We start from the raw sequence: 15952 nt of genomic DNA, 5'->3' as shown, positions 1-15952 counted from the left end.
GAGGGTTTATAATGCTGACATTTATCATGTATTACCTACTATGTGCCAGCACTGTATTAATCCTTTATCTACATTACCCCAATGAATTCTCAGGATGAGGCATCCTATGAGAAACTCCACTGCTCTGAAAAGAAAAGTAAATGAAGAACTACCTACCACGGCCCAGGCGCAGTGAGCGAGTCAGAACCGGAGTCCTCAGAGTATGGTCCTGGATTGGAGCATTGGCAGCACCTGAGAATTTGATAAAATGCAGGTTCCCAGGCCTCACTCCAGGCTTACTGAATCAGAAACTCTAGGACCATGACTCTGCAATCTGTGTTCTAACCGCCCTCCAGTGATTCTGATGCTGGCTAAAGTTTGAGAGCCACTGGGCTACAGGAAAGGCTCTTTCTCACATGCCCTGCTTTATTCCAAATTCAGATTCTCCAAACCCAAGCCCCTGCATTATCCAGAAAAGCAAATTATCCTAAAGATAAAACAATTATTGAAAATTGTTCTTACAAGGTGTCTTAATAAAGCACCGTTTTGCTTTTCTGCAAATAAAAAAATAATCATCAGAGCTAGTAATTATTTCTCACTCTTATTTTTCCTCTAAGAATAAATTATTGGGACACTATTTTTGGAAAACTAGATGGCTCTTGACAAAGGCATGGCTGCTTGGCATTTAAGAAGATGCCTGATGGCATCAGTTTGCTGGAGCTGCTGGGGCAGAGTATTGTAACCTCTATGGTTTAAAACAACAGAAAAGTGTACAGTGTCTTGCACGTAATAAACTCCCAATAAATAGATATTCAAAGCTTCAGTAAAGAATGGAAGTGATGTTTTTAAAGCTATTTTAAGGCAAAATAATCTGGTCACACAATCAGGTGCCAGTAAAATCTGTGGCAGGAAGGTGAGTCAAAGAACCATTGCAGCAGTTCAAATGAAAGCTAGCAGGGGTCTTATCTGGAAAGAAAACCATGGCACTGGGAAGAGGAACTGTTTGCATAAAATTTGGCAGTGATGCCATGGAATACTATGCCGCCACGAAAAAGAATGAGTTCATGTCCTTTGCAGGGACATGGATGGAAGCTGGAAACCATCATTATCAGAAAAATAACACAGGAACAGAAAACCAAACGCTGCATGTTCTCACTCATAAGTGGGAGTTGACCAATGAGAACACATGGACCCAGGGACGGGAATATCACACACTGGGGCCTGTCGGTGGGTGGGGGACAAGGGGAGGGAGAGCATTAGGACAAATACCTAATGCATGTGGGGCTTAAAACCTAGATGGTGGGTTGATAGGTGGAGCAAACTACCAGGGCACATGTATACCTATGTAACAAACCTGCACGTTCTGCACATGTATCCCAGAACTTAAAGTAAAATTTAAAAAAGAAATTGGTGTTGGTGGAAGTGACATGGTCCCAATGTGGAGGACTATGGGGTGGGAATTAAAGGTTATATCCCACCTTCTCCAAGCAAATCACGTATTCCCGTCCTTTGCCTTACTCCTTACTTTCCCTGGGGAAAGGGTTTCGGATTTCCCCAGCTTCATGTACTATTCAACCTGATGAGCATTTAAGTGGAGGCATGATGGGTTTGGGGAGAGGCTTTTCATAGAAAGAGCTCTCAGGAAAAAAAGAAAAGCTCAAAAGAAAATATGGGCCTCAGAAAGTTGAAGTTGGTTCTGGAATGTAACTCATCAAGTGAGTCTGTCTCTGTTCCAATCAAAGCAGTAATTTTGAGGTTGAGGGGTTTTCTAAGTGTTTCTTTTTCTTACCCAAACAATATCTGAACATGCTGCTTGGGTCTTGGGTAGGGGCCTACAAAATAAAAATTATAGTAATTCTCCAACCACCATATTATATGATTTTTTGAAATCAATGCCTTTATATAAAAAAGCTTAACCACAAACAACATGACATGCGTTCAAGAAAAGAGGATAGAAACTCTGTAGTGATATTAGTCACAAATGGTTTTAATAGGAAAATGTCATGTTCCAGAGCAATATTATGTAAGAGTTATCAATAGTATATTCGCTTCTTATGGAGACTTAATTTTTACAAAACAAGATAGTTTGTTTTTTTTTTTTAAAAACAGAGATAGGGTCTTGTTCTGTCACCCAGGCTGGAGTACAGTGGTGCAAGCATAGCTCACTGCAGCCTCAAACTCTTGGGCTCAAGCAGTCCTCCCACTTCAGCCTCCCTAGTAGCTGAGACTACAAGGTGTCTCTCAATAAAGGCACTTGTTGCTTGGCATTTAAGGAGATGGCTGATTATATTAGTTTCCCAGGGTTGCTGTAACAAAGTGTCAGAGTCCAAATAGTTTAAAATTACAGAAATGTATTATTCTCTCACAGTTCTGGAGGCTGGAAGTCCAAAATCGAGGTGTCAACTAAGAGGCAGGGCTCTCTCCTGATTACACTGGGGCCACCCAGATAATCTGGAGTAATTTCCCTAAAACAAACAAAGTTCCAAAACCAACCAAAAATCAGTGACTATGGTTAAAAAAATTACAAACACTATCAAATCATTTTATGTGAAAAGAAGTATCCCAGCTCAGATGGTGAACTTTTTAAAGATTCAAAGAACAGATATTACTCAGGCTAAATAAAAAGTTTCAGAGTATATATAACCATGAAAAGCTTCCCAATTTATTGAGCAAAATTAGTATAATCTTATTTTAAAATGTTAACAAAGATAGCAGACCAGAAAATAAAATTAGCCTCATTTATGAATCCTACTCACAAATTTTACAAAAAGAATTGGCCATTTAAATTTATTAGCATGTTTAAAATATATCTTCCATAGTCAAATGAGATTTACCCAAAGGATACAGGATAATTAAACAAGAAGAGACCTGTTACAGGTTGAGAATCCCCAATTTGAAAATCCAAAATTCAAAATGCTCCAAAATCTGAAACTTTTTGACCCAGCACGGCACTCAAAGGGAATGCTCACTGGAGAATATCAGAGTTTAGACTTTCAAATTAGGGTGCTCATCTATAACACAAATCTTTCAAAACCCCCAAAAATAAAAATTCCAGAACATTTCTGGTAAGAGGCATTTCAGTAGAGATGTTCAACCTGTAATAAATCACAACTGTTGGTCAAATTTTTAAATTATATAATAATATCCAAAGATTTCCAGAAGTTATCTGATATTTAACATCCACTCTGATTTTTAGAAACTTCTTTAGAAGCCAGTAATTTTAAAAATCTATCTTAAACTCAATCAACATTGCTACTGATAAAACACAAGAAGCAATTTTATTAAAATCAGAAATCAACATACAAAAGAAGGAAAGAAAGAAAGGGGAAAAAGCTCACTCTAGCATTTTTGTTCTTGAAATTCTGGCCAAAAAATTAAGAATGAAGTATATAATAGACCCACTATTATAATGAAATGCACTATAAGAACTGAACATTTTTAAAAATCAGATGGCCTGTATCTTAATTTTAAATCATTTTGGAGTGGATTAGAACAGAGATTTGCAAAGTCAACTGAGGGAGACACTGGCTGGCTTTGCTTAGCCAACTGTAATGATAATTATAAAATCATAACTGATGTTTTCGTAAGCATTTCCTCTGTCAGGCACTGTGATACTCACTTGACAGCATTTAATACTCACTTCAGATCTACAAGGTAGATGTCAAGAAGCATTTTCCTCCCTCACTCCTTACATTCCCACCTAGAAAGAAAGAGATGTCCGCTGGCTCCCAGGCCTCTCTCTCAACCTTCCCTTGCTCTCTGCTTCGCAGAGGACTCCTGCAGGACTCTCGTCCCTCTGCCATCTCTATTTCCTTGAGGCCCATCCAGATGCAAGAATCATTTGTTCCTCCCAGGAGTAAGCCTACTGGAGCAGAATTGGTTGTGGGATTGGGGGTGAGAGAGATGGAACAAGACAGTGGTAGTTGTGAGGAGGAAGAAGTGGAAAGCCCGATTCTACCCCCAAATCCACCTGCATTCTTCAACTGAGTTTTCTCAGTAATGAAACTAGTGATTTGGGTTGATCCGTCTAACTTCTGAGTCTACATCTGAACTCTGAGGAGCAGAGGGAAAGGTGGTAACAATCCCATTCAAGCCCCGCAGCGGGCACTCTTACTGTCCTTATTTTATTAAAGAAATCGAGGCCTGAAGAGTGTATTAGGCTGTTCCTGTGTTGCTATAAAGAAAGATCTGAGACTAGGTAATTTATAAAAGAGGTTTAATTGTCTCACGGTTCTGCAGGCTGTATAAGAAGCATGGCACCAACATCTGCTTAGCTTCTGGTGAGGGCCTCAGGAAGCTTACAATCATGGCAGAAGGCGACGGGGAGCCACTGTGTCACATGATGAGAGCAGGAGCAAGAGAAAGAAGGACGAGGTCCCAGACTCGTAAACAGCCAGATCTCATATGAACTAACTGAGCAAGAACTCACTCATCACCAAGGCGATGGTGCTAAGCCATTCATGAGGGATCCGTCCCCATGATCCAATACCTCCCGCTAAGCCCCACCTCTAACACTGGGGATCACATTTCAACATGAGATATGGAGGGGACACACATCCAAACCATATCAGAGGGGTTAAGCAACATACATGAACAGTCTTGATATGTCTCCAAGACAGGCCACTGAGAAAGACAAGCGGCAACCAAATGCCTAGGTAGATGGGGGCGGGGCCCTGGTGAAACTCCAGCTCCAAACAAAGACAATCCAAAGCCTGAAAGCCAAGCTACAAGTTAAATCCTCGGACCAGATTGAGAACTTGTCTTCCTGTTTGGCATGCTTTCCTCTGATTGATCCCCACACTTCACCTATGTTGCATGTACCTACCCTTTCCTAATTGGTTTCCTATGCTATTGTGTACACCTTTGAGTGGTGTCTTTGCTTTAACCTTTTTTGCATACTCACAAACCAATCAGCACACACTTCCCATCCTGTGGCTATAAAGACCCCAGACTCAGTCAGTAGAGGAGGAGATGACCTGACTTCAGGGAAAAGACAACCTGACTTTGGGGAAGACGATCTACTCTTCCTGTCCCCTCTCTAGCTCCCCTCTCCATTGAGAGTTGTTTTCGTTGCTCAGTAAAATTCTCTGCCTTCACCATCCTTCAATTATCTGTGTGACCACATTCTTCTTGGACGCTGGACAAGAACTCGGGACACACCAAATGCGAGTCCCCAGAAAGGCTGTCACACTGGCCCTTTGCCCTCACTGGTGGAGGGCAGCTGCCCCATGCAATGATACAAGGGGCCAATTGATCTACTAACATGCTGCTGTCTGTGGATGGCAGAATTAAAGGAGCACTGTAACGCCCCTTCTTGGGCCTCAGGGTTGCAGGCACCCTCACCTGGGTGCTGCTGCATTCCCCTCAAGGCGACACAGCTGATCTGGCCACGAGCCTTGCACAGAGTTTGCTCCTGTGTCAGTGCCCAGATCCATGGGCTGGATCCTGCACTCACTAGCTCACATGCACCTGCCCACAAGGGGCTGAGCGCAGTGGGCTGAGTAGATGGGCACCCCTTCTGTGAGTCCAGCAAAGGGGCCAAGAAAAACCCTGCATCACCACCATGCTCATACCAGCTAGACACCTGTGATGTAAAAGGCACCTTCCTGAAGTTGCACAGTGCACAACTTCCTGCCCCACGTGGTGGCTGCACTGGTCCTGGTACCCCTTGGGAAGAGTGTCCTAGGTGGGAGAGTGTGGTCATAGAGTAGGCAAACACTTATCTTTACAAAGTAATACCAAGCAGGCTTCCAAATTGTTCATCAATCTGTAGTCCTCCTGCAGTAGTCTACAACACTACAGAAAAATTCATCCTGAAATTTGTTGGATGGTAAGAAAGACTATTCAAGTGTCACCTAAACAAACAAAAAAATCAAGGTTTTAAAGAATTAAAGTAGTTTTATTTAGAAGTCTTGAGGACAGAGACTGAGGCCAATAGCCCAGGAGCATTCCTGTTAGACTGCCCAGAACAGTGTTTCAACCCACTGCTTATATAGAGATGGCAGGGTGTCAGAGTGTGCAAAAGCACATCAGACTTGCTCAGAAGTCACATTATCACAGAACTACATCAAAGTCTGGGTGTAAGAGCATATCTGGTTATAGATTACAGAGGTACAATCGCTAACTCTGACAGACTTTATCTCCTATGTAGGAAGAGGCAAGGATTAGGGTTATTTATCTTTTAAGGAATACAGTGAGTCAGGGAAGAGATGTGGGAGGCGTGTTCTCTTGTTTTGTCTTCAAAGCTGCACATCATCACAGAGGCAGGGGTTTTGTGAAATTATGTGAGCAAGCAGAAATGAACAAACAAGGTTTCTTATGTTTGCTACTTTGTCTCACACAAGGAACTACTGCAATGGGGGTTTTGCTATAGGGGAGAGAGATTGGGCTCAACTCCAAATACAACAAGGACAAGTGGAGATTTATAGCCAAGGAGTAGAGCAAGGGGTCAGTAGATGAAAAATTACTAAGAGGATACCTCAAGGCTAGGGGGATTATTGCTGAAAGCAGGCCAGGGTGATAAGACATCAAGGGTGGGGAAGAGGAATTCGATCAGATATCAAAGATGGTCAGAAACCAAGAGTGAAGTTTGAGGAATTTGGTCAGATATTGAGGGTAGGGGGAATCTTAGATAAACTGACCCAGCAGTATTCTTGCTAAACCTGGACTAAGTAGGCCAAGGGCAGAGTCCAAGGTCAGGACTTAGTTGAAAAGGGGGCCCTGAGCTGCTGACTTGAGTGTGGTCAAGAAGAGAGTCTTTGTCAATGAGTCTTTGTTAAAAGAGGTATAGCTGTAGCACATCTCAGCTCTGAGAGAGGCTGAGGTGGGAGGATTGCTTAAGCCCAGGAGTTTGAGACCAGCCTGGGTAACATAGTGAGACCATGTCTCTACTATTCTTAAAAAACTTAAACAACATTTTTTAGTGAAAAAAAAATGTTCAAACCCAACAGCAAAGAAATGTAAATTAACAACAGAATACCATGTTAAATTACTCTAATCAGTATACCAACTCAGCTAGACTCATGGAATTATATTAAAATATAATAGTCAAGTTTGGCAAGAGTGAGATAAAGTAGTCTTTCTCATTTCATGCACATCTGGGGCATGTTAATTGATACAGCTTTTGCGAAAAGAAAATTGCCAATATTCATTAAATATCATTTGAAAGGTAATTTTAAACAAAAAAAATTTAGAAATAAACCTCAAAGAGTCTGAAATGCAAAAGAAGCTTTTTGCATAAAAGTGCTCATTTCAGCACTACTTATAATAGCACAAAATTGAAAACAACAATAAACAGCAATACCAAAAAGCTGATTAAATAAATTGTGATGGACTATTAAAAAGCAAAATACTGTTTTGTGAAATATTTAATAATATAAAGAAATAAATGGGAAATTATAAAAGTAAATTGAAAATAACATTAGCTATAAAACTTTACATTTCAAAATTTTATATAAAACCTATAACACAATATTAAATTTTAAAGGACTATATGAGTATTAGAAATGTGAATAGACCAACTTAGGGCATGGATCAAAATATTAATACTGGTGATCTCTGAGTCATACTTGATTTTCAATTTTCCTATTTATATTGTTCAACACTTTTCATATTTTCAAAAATCAATACATAATATTTCTATAAATGTTAAAAGTTAAAAATATATATTGTTTAATATATTAAAACTCCCTTACTGGTGTTCAAGCATCTAGAATCATTAGTGAAGAAACATAGTATCATGTAATGTAGTGCATGGTCTGGGTCAAGCTGCCTGTGTTTCAGTCCTGAATTTGCCACGTGCCAGTGGTGTGAACTTAAGCAGGTTACTTAACTCCTTTGTGCCTCAGTTTTCTCCTCTGTAAAATGGAACAATCACAGTACCCAGCCCATAAGATGTAACTGAATTAATATGTGTAAAGTGCATAGAACAAGTTTTATGAAAGCAATGTTAATATTATATATAAAAAGAAAGAGTTATCAACCAGATTGCACATTTCTTAAAAACAAGGCCCATTTTTCTTAGCTCTTTTATATCTTTTATATCTTTATTACCACCTTCCCCCAAAAAAACTCAAAAGTAGTGCTGGGCCAGTAGTGATGTTCCTTGCCTATAAAATAAGAGGCCAGCCCCTTCTTGCCCATTCCTGTTATTCATTTTACTTCAGTATTACAAATGTCAGAAGGGACCTGCCCAGCATGGATGGACTGTGAAAATATGGCTCTATCATCAAAAATGTCATCATCATATTACCAAAGCACAGTATCATTATTGAACATTATAGGCAATGAGATGTTAAGGAAAGCAAATCTCAAGTAGCCACTTGGATTTTTATCAAAATGCTCTATACAACTTTTGCCCTTAGAGCAACAACAACACCTTCTGGCAGCACAAGGAACTGGGTGGTTGAGGACCTCCTGTGGCTGTTGAGAATGAAGAGCTATTGGCCTTTGGGTAAGGGGCAAGGAATCCTAGAATGTGGCCCAAAGAAGGTGGTGGGAGAGTCTGATCTTGATTTTAGAAGTTGGTGAGTAGTAGGGGAATGGGATCCCATTCAAGGGAAGATGTAGACATCAGGAGAGAATCAAGTTATCCAAGCAGAGTGACTTTGAGGTTGGTAATGGGAAACTAAGTAGGAAGCTGAAAGGAGAGGGGAGGTCAGAGTGTAATTGCCCAACAGGTTCTTCCTGCCCACTGCACCGAGAAAACCAATTCACTGAGATGGCAGTATTGCAGTAAAGAAAGAGTTAAATTAACATGAGGTTAGCCACGCAGAAGATAGAGTTTAATACCCACAACATCCTTCCCAAGAACTCGGAAGCTAGGGTTTTTATGAATAATTTGGCAAGCAGGCAGGGGGTTAGGAAATGGGTGCTGCTGATTAGTTGGGGGTAAAATCATACGGGTGTGGGAAATGGTCCTCGCATGCTGAGTCTGCCTCTTGGTGGGGCCACAGGACTGGCTGAGACATGAGTCATGGGTCTGGATGGGGTTGGTGAGTTGCCAGAATGCAAAAATTTTAAAAACATCTCAAAATACCAATCTTAGATTCTACAATAGTGATATTATCTCTAAGAGCAATTGAGGAAGTCACAAATTCTGTGACCTCTGGCCATATGACTCCTGAGCAGTAAGAGATTATAGAAACTATGCCTACATTTTAGCAGAATGCAGGCCCCTCTCATAATCCTAATCTTGTGGCCTTTCATTAGTCAGGGTTTGAGCCCCTGAAGAAGGAAGGTGTCAGTTTTAGGGAGGGACTATTATCATCCTTGCTTCAAAGTTAAACTATAAATTAAATGCTTCCCAAGGTTAGCTTGGCCCACACCCAGGAATGAATGAAGACAGCCAGCCTGTGAGGCTAGAAGTAAGGTGGACAAAGCCAGGCTAGATTATCTCACTGTCATAATCTTTGCAAAGGCAGTTTCAGGAGAACCACAGCCACCAAAACAGAGGCAACTACTGAGCACTGGTACTGTCCGCCTTGCTGGGGTGATGGCTGTGAAAAGGCTGGTTTGGAACTCATGGCTGATGGTGTGATGGGGTCTCCATCTCCAGCCAGGGAGTGCAGCCACCACTCACTAGTCCAGCTGTCATCCCTGCTAGGTCTTACCTAGTTGAAGACACACTGGGTCTTGCTCAGCATCACTCCCTCTTTCTACATCCAATTATTGGTCACCAAGGGATCCAAAGGTCTGGCTCTCTAGCCAAATCTAGACAGTTCTGAAGGGTGATCCTATCTTCAGAACTCCCTGTAGGCTGAGCTGTGGCATCTGTGGTGATGACATCACAGCCCAATGTCTCCCTCTGCCCAGTCCTGCTTCTTCGTCTGCCTCCTGCAGTGTTGACCCCAAGAATTCTCCCTGATAAAGTCCTGTGCAGTTGATAATCTTTCCCTCAGAGTCTAGGACAGTCCCCTCCTGTGGAGGTTATATCCTAGTGGGACAGCTGGAAAGCAAACAAGCAAGCAAACCAATAAATACTTTCAGGAGCTAGTAAGTACTAAGAGGAACAGAAAAGGGGTAAATTGATAAACAGTGATATGACATGGCTAGGGTGATCAGGGAAGGCCTTTCTGAGGAGACAACTTTGGGACTGAGAACTGAATGGCAGAAAGCATCAGAGTCAATGGTCAAGATTAGCAGGCAGTGGCAGAACAGAGAAGGCTGTTGAGGCTGGAGTGGGGTGGTTCAGGTTGAGTGCAGTAGAAAACGAAGTTGGAAAAGGGCCTTTCTAGATAGGAGCTTGTGGGCTATGATAAACAGTTTGGATTTTATGCTAAGTGAACGAAAGACCCTGAAGGGTTTAAGTACTGGAGAGACCTGATGTAATTTAGGTTTGCAAAAGATCACTCTTGCTACCGGGACAAATAAATTAGAGAGAAGAGTAGAGGCAGGAAGATTATTCAAGAAATTCCTGCCTACATCTACACTGTTTCTCAGAAGGCAAGTTGCAGCCCAGTCATGGGTAGTGAAATAAAATACAATGGTTTATGACCTTAAACATTTATTAATGAAATAACATAGGCTGGACTAGACTATAAAAGAAAATTGAGTGCATGGCATTCTGTAACAGTAAAAGCTATTTCATGACTCTTACTGTAGTGAAAAATATTCTTGGCTATGTGCATTTCTTCAGGATTAAAAGCAAACTTCTTGGTGGGGCACAGTGGCTCATGCCTGTAATCCCAGCACTCTGGGAGGCTGAGGCGGGTGGATCATCTGAGGTCAGGAGTTCGAGACCAGCCTGGCCAACATGGAGAAAGCTCATCTCTACTAAAAGTACAAAAATTAGCCAGGCTTGGTGGTGTGCCTATAGTCCCAGCTACTCGGGAGGCTGAGGCAGAAGAATCTCTTGAACCTGGGAGGTGGAGGTTGCAGTGAGCCAAGATCAACCACTGCACTCCAGCCTGGGCATCAGAGGGAGACTCCATCTCAAAAAAAAAAATAATAAAATAAAAGCAAACTTCTTATTGTAGATCTTAGTAACAAAAGTTTGAAAGACACTGGTCTTGATTGGGAAGGCACACTGGCGTGTACAAGTTGCATTATGTAACCAAGGCCAGGAAAAGATGACTTAAGAAGGAACTAAGAGTAGGCTGTGGCCGGGTGCAGTGGCTCACACCTGTAATCCCAGCACTTTGGGAGGCCGAGGCAGGCGGATCACGAGGTCAAGAGATCAAGACCATCCTGGCCAACATGGTGAAACCCCGTCTCTACTGAAAATCCAAAAATTAGCTGGGCGTAGTGGCACGCGCCTATAGTCCTAGCTACTCGGGAGGCTAAGGAAGGGGAATTGCTTGAACCCAGGAAGCAGAGGTTGCAGTGAGCAGAGATCGCACCACTGCACTCCAGTCTGGCGACAGAGCGAGACTCCATCTCAACAACAACAACAACAACAAAAGAGTAGGCTGCAAGGACAAAGGGAGTGTGGTGCCCTACAGTAGTCAGTGGAGTCAAAGACACCTCAAGAAGTAGTAGGGACAGAACAGGTGAAACAGTGCATCGGCCAGTCTCAAAAAGACCAGAGAAAGACCAGAGCATAACTAGGGGGTCCAGGAGGGTGCAGAGCAGCTGCAGTGAGATGGTTTGCATTTTGAAGCCATGTCAATCTTGGCAGAAGCAAAATATTCCCTCTTGTTTAAAAAAAAAAAAAAAAAATAGACTCCACCACAAGCTGGCAGGCACACACTTAGAGAGGGTCCCAGTTTCCGTTTGAGAGAGCAAGTTCATGAGCTTGGAAGGAACAGGCCAATTGTGCAACCTCACTCAAAAGGCAGGAGTTCCTCTCGTGGGTGGCAAGCTCCATGGCCCTCTAGGAAATTGAAATGGAAGAATAAAGGTGTCACAGCCTGAACGACAAGACAGTGATGTTGACAGTAATATTTAAGGTGAGCTGGAGAAGTCTATGAGCAAGCATTTCGGAGAGCCAAGGGCATCCTTCTACCAATAGCTTCCACAGGTCCGTAGTTCCACACCATTCTCTTTGATCTTCGATCTCTGGGCCTGGTACCATGGCTCATGCCTGTAATCCCAGCGCTTTAGGAGGCTGAGGCAGGAGGAGCCCAGGAGTTTGAAACTAGCCTGGGCAACATAGCCAGACTCCGTTTCTCCAAAAAATAAAAAAAAATAAAAAATTAGCCAGGCGTAGAGGTGTGTGCCTGTAGTTGCAGCTACTTTGGAGGCTGAGGTGGGAGGATTACTTGAGCCCAGGAAGTTGAGGCTGCAGTGAGCCATGATGGGGCCACTGCACTCCAGCTGGGGCAACAGAGGGAGACCCTCAACTTAAAAAAAAAAAGTCCTCTGGACACATATGTCTAGGAAATCTTGGATTCTGTATTCTTTCTTGTTACGTGTTAAATTTTTCCCCCAAAAAATATGCTGAAGTCTTAATCCCCAGCACCTCAGAATGTGAACTTATTTTGAAACAATGTCATTACAGATGTAACTAGGTAAAGTAGGCTGGGCAGGGTAGCTCACGCCTTTAAGCCTGGCACTTTGGGAGGCCAAGGCGGGTGGGTCACTTGAGCCCAGGAGCTCGAGATCGGCCTGGGCAACATAGGGCGACCTCATCTCTATCAAAAAGTAGTACAAAAATTAGCTGGGCATCATGGCATGCGCCTGTAATCTCAGCTACTTTGGAGGCTGAGTCAGGAGGATCACTTGAGCCTGTGAAGTTGAGGCTGCAGTGAGCTGTGATCACGCCACTGCACTCCATCCTGGGCAACAGAGCAAGACCTTGTCTCAAAACAAACAAACAAAACGAAACACAAAATAATTAGGTAAATTGGGATAAAGTCATACTGGAGTAGGGTGGGCCTCAAATCCAACATAACTGGGTATCTGTATAAGAGACCCAGGGAAATGGGTCTGGTGTTCATATCAGACACAGGGAAACAGCTCTGTGATGATGTGGGCAGAGATTGGAGTGATGTGTCTACAAGCCAAGGAACACCCAAGGATTGTCGGCTGACACCATCAGCTAAGAAGAGGCAAGGGAAGATTCTCTCTACGAGGTTCAGAAGGAGTGTAGCTGATGTCTGGTTTCTGGCCTCTGGAGCTTGGAGAGGATCCCTGTTCTCTAAGCCACTGGCTTTGTGGTGCTTTGTCATGGCAGCCCCAGGAAACAAATACACCCTCAAGAGTCACAACTTACATATAGCGTCCAAAAGTCTAAGAAGCCCATGGTTTAAGACACAGAGACCTAAAATAGGGCTTAAGAAAGTTATTCTAAGGAAGATGTGCTTTCATCCCAATCTTGACACTTTGGTGTGCTACTTATATCATGCTACCTTCAAGGGTCCAACCAGAAAGGAAGAAGTTAAACTCTCAGACCAGATTTCAGAGAAACCCTGTAAAGCCAGAGGTTTGGACTCACAGCGTCAGGCCAGGCTTCTGTACCATTTTAAGGCCTCTCGGCTGTAATGATGCTTTCACTTCCCCTTATCACCTGCCTCCCGCGCTGTGCCCACCCCAGGTCTGTTGGCAGCAGAGAACTCACAAGAGAAGGTGCCTCAGCGGATGCTGTTTCTGTCTTCAACTCACAGACTTAATCTGGGTGGAAGAAAGGCAAGAGAGAGGCCTTATCTCTTTTCTAGGGAATATTCCCATGCAAACAACAACAGGGTGAGAACCAGAGCCATCAACATTCTGGTGAATAGAAGTCAATCGGAGGAGTCCAGCCAGTGGTGAGGTGGCTCATGCCTGTAATCCCAGCACTTTGGGAGGCCGAGGTGGAAGGATTGCTTGAATCCAGGAGGTTAAGAACAGCCCTGGGCAACATGGTGAAGCCCCATGTCTACAAAAAAAAAAAAATTAGTCAGGCATGGTGACACATGCCTGTGGTCCCAGCCGCACAGGAGGCTAAGGTGGGAGGATTGCTTGAGCCTGGGAGGTAGAGACTGCAGTGAGTGGAAATCACACCACTGCACTCCAGCCTGGGTGACGGAGCTGAGATCTTGTCTCAAAAATAAATAAAATAAATTAAAAAATTAAAAAGTATATCAGAATGCAAAGTATTTCAACAAGCTTGATAGAACTGAACTGTCTATTAACTAGGAGGACTCTGGCTCACACTTCTGTCTGTTTAGTAGAACGTTCACATCAATTACCACCACTCTGCTGTAAAACAAGGAAGAGCTGAGTGATGTGAAAAGCAAAGTTGTCCCAGGAGAGGAGGAGGGCGTTGCTGAGGAGAGGTGGAGTGCCAGGGATGCCAGGAAGTTGATGATGGTGCTGGTCTTGCCCAAACCCATTTCCTCTCATGGATATGACACGGAGCTTATGTGATATGATGTGAACCTATTCATTTGATCTCCCTTCTGGGATGTTACCATAGAAATCAAGGCAATATTCAGCATTCGGAAGGCTGAAATGTCATTACCAACGAAAAAAAGTTAGTTTGTAGAGTTAGGAACACTGGCGGAAGGCTACTGAAGGAAATGCAGAGGTGGCTTCAGTGGGTGACATCAAGTTCAAAGTAACCACAACAGGGCCAGGCACAGTGGCTCATGCCTATAATCCCAGGACTTCGGGAGGCCGAGGCAGGCGGATCACCCGAGGTCGGGAGTTCAAGACCAGCCTGACCAACATGGAGAAACCCCATCTCTACTAAAAATACAAAATGAGCCGGGCGTGGTGGCGCGTGCCTGTAATCCCAGCCACTCGGGAGGCTGAGGCAGGAGAATCACTTGAACACAGGAGGCGGAGGCTGCAGTGAGCCAAGATCGCACCACTGCACTCCAGCCTGGGCAACAAGAGTGAAACTCTGTCTCAAAAAAAAAAAAAGTAATCACAACACCCCAAATTCAGACTCTGTAACAGCCTCTCATTGCTCACACTCTAAAATGACAGTTTTCATAGGTGAATTTCAGGTAAAGCACATTGTTGCTCTGCAAGCCATAACGGAGATTCCTGCCATGTTGTAATTAGACGGGCAGCTCGCCAGCAGCTTAGGACAAAGCCAGAGCTTAACTTCAGATTCAGGCAGCACAAGTTACTTCAGGAGGTTTGGGGCTGTAGAGGGATTTTGCTAATTCCTCAGTGATTTTTCACCATATCTGTACTTATAGGAAAGAAATAAATTCTCTCTGGAATGTATTAACCTCTATTCCTAATTTCCATAGCTTGAGTAATACTGGGGAGCATTGGGAGGGAAAAATGAATAGCCACACTTCCCATCAGCAGAGAGAATCACAGAGCCTAGGGATCCCCCAGGTGACCCCAACTTCCTACTTTCCAGTGACAAGTGGTTACCATGGGATGCAGGAGAGTTACCTGCAGATCTAAAACATTAACCAGATCCCCAGATTCCCAGGTCAATGTTCTCCGCACTGAGCCCTGGAGTCAGATGACCCAGGATTAAATTTCTGCTCAACCACCTACAGGCTGTTTGACCTTGGGCAAGTCAATTAACCTCTCCAATCTTATTTTTCTTACTCATAAAGTGAAGATGACAAAACCTTTTCTTTCTTCCTGCCTCACAGAGTGGTTACAAAGCTCAGGATAGATGAGTAAAGTCCTTAGAAATTGGCAGAAATGTTTACAAAGGGAAGATATTATTCGGAATTCTCCCCTGTGGTTGGGACTTCCCTTCACTAATGATGAATGATAAGATGGCAGATCCCAGGGCTCCTGAGTGCCTGACAGGAAAATAACAAAAATACACAAACTCTGGGTCTTTTTTAAAAAATACCCTTGTGTGCAGGGTTTGGCATGGGTTAGAAATGTCAGACTGGGACAGTAGATATGTCAGAATTGGTTCCAGTTTACATAATAATCAGGTTTGCAATCAAATCTCCTGAAAATCAAATCTCACTTCCCTTTTCCCACTTCTGGTCAGGTCTCACCTGTCACTAGCACCTGCCAAAGGGCAAAAGAGAAAGTGTTGGGGACCCATAAGGACATCTCCTGTGCCGTTGTTCCCACTGCTTATCCTTCTAGCCAGTCTTGCATCTTAACCTAAAATGTAAGAGAA

This window comes from Gorilla gorilla, chromosome 5 (genome assembly GCF_029281585.2).
Source record: "Gorilla gorilla gorilla isolate KB3781 chromosome 5, NHGRI_mGorGor1-v2.1_pri, whole genome shotgun sequence".
Lineage (NCBI taxonomy): Eukaryota > Metazoa > Chordata > Mammalia > Primates > Hominidae > Gorilla > Gorilla gorilla.
The sequence above is the reverse complement of the archived record's forward strand: the minus strand, read 5'-3'. Positions refer to the sequence as shown.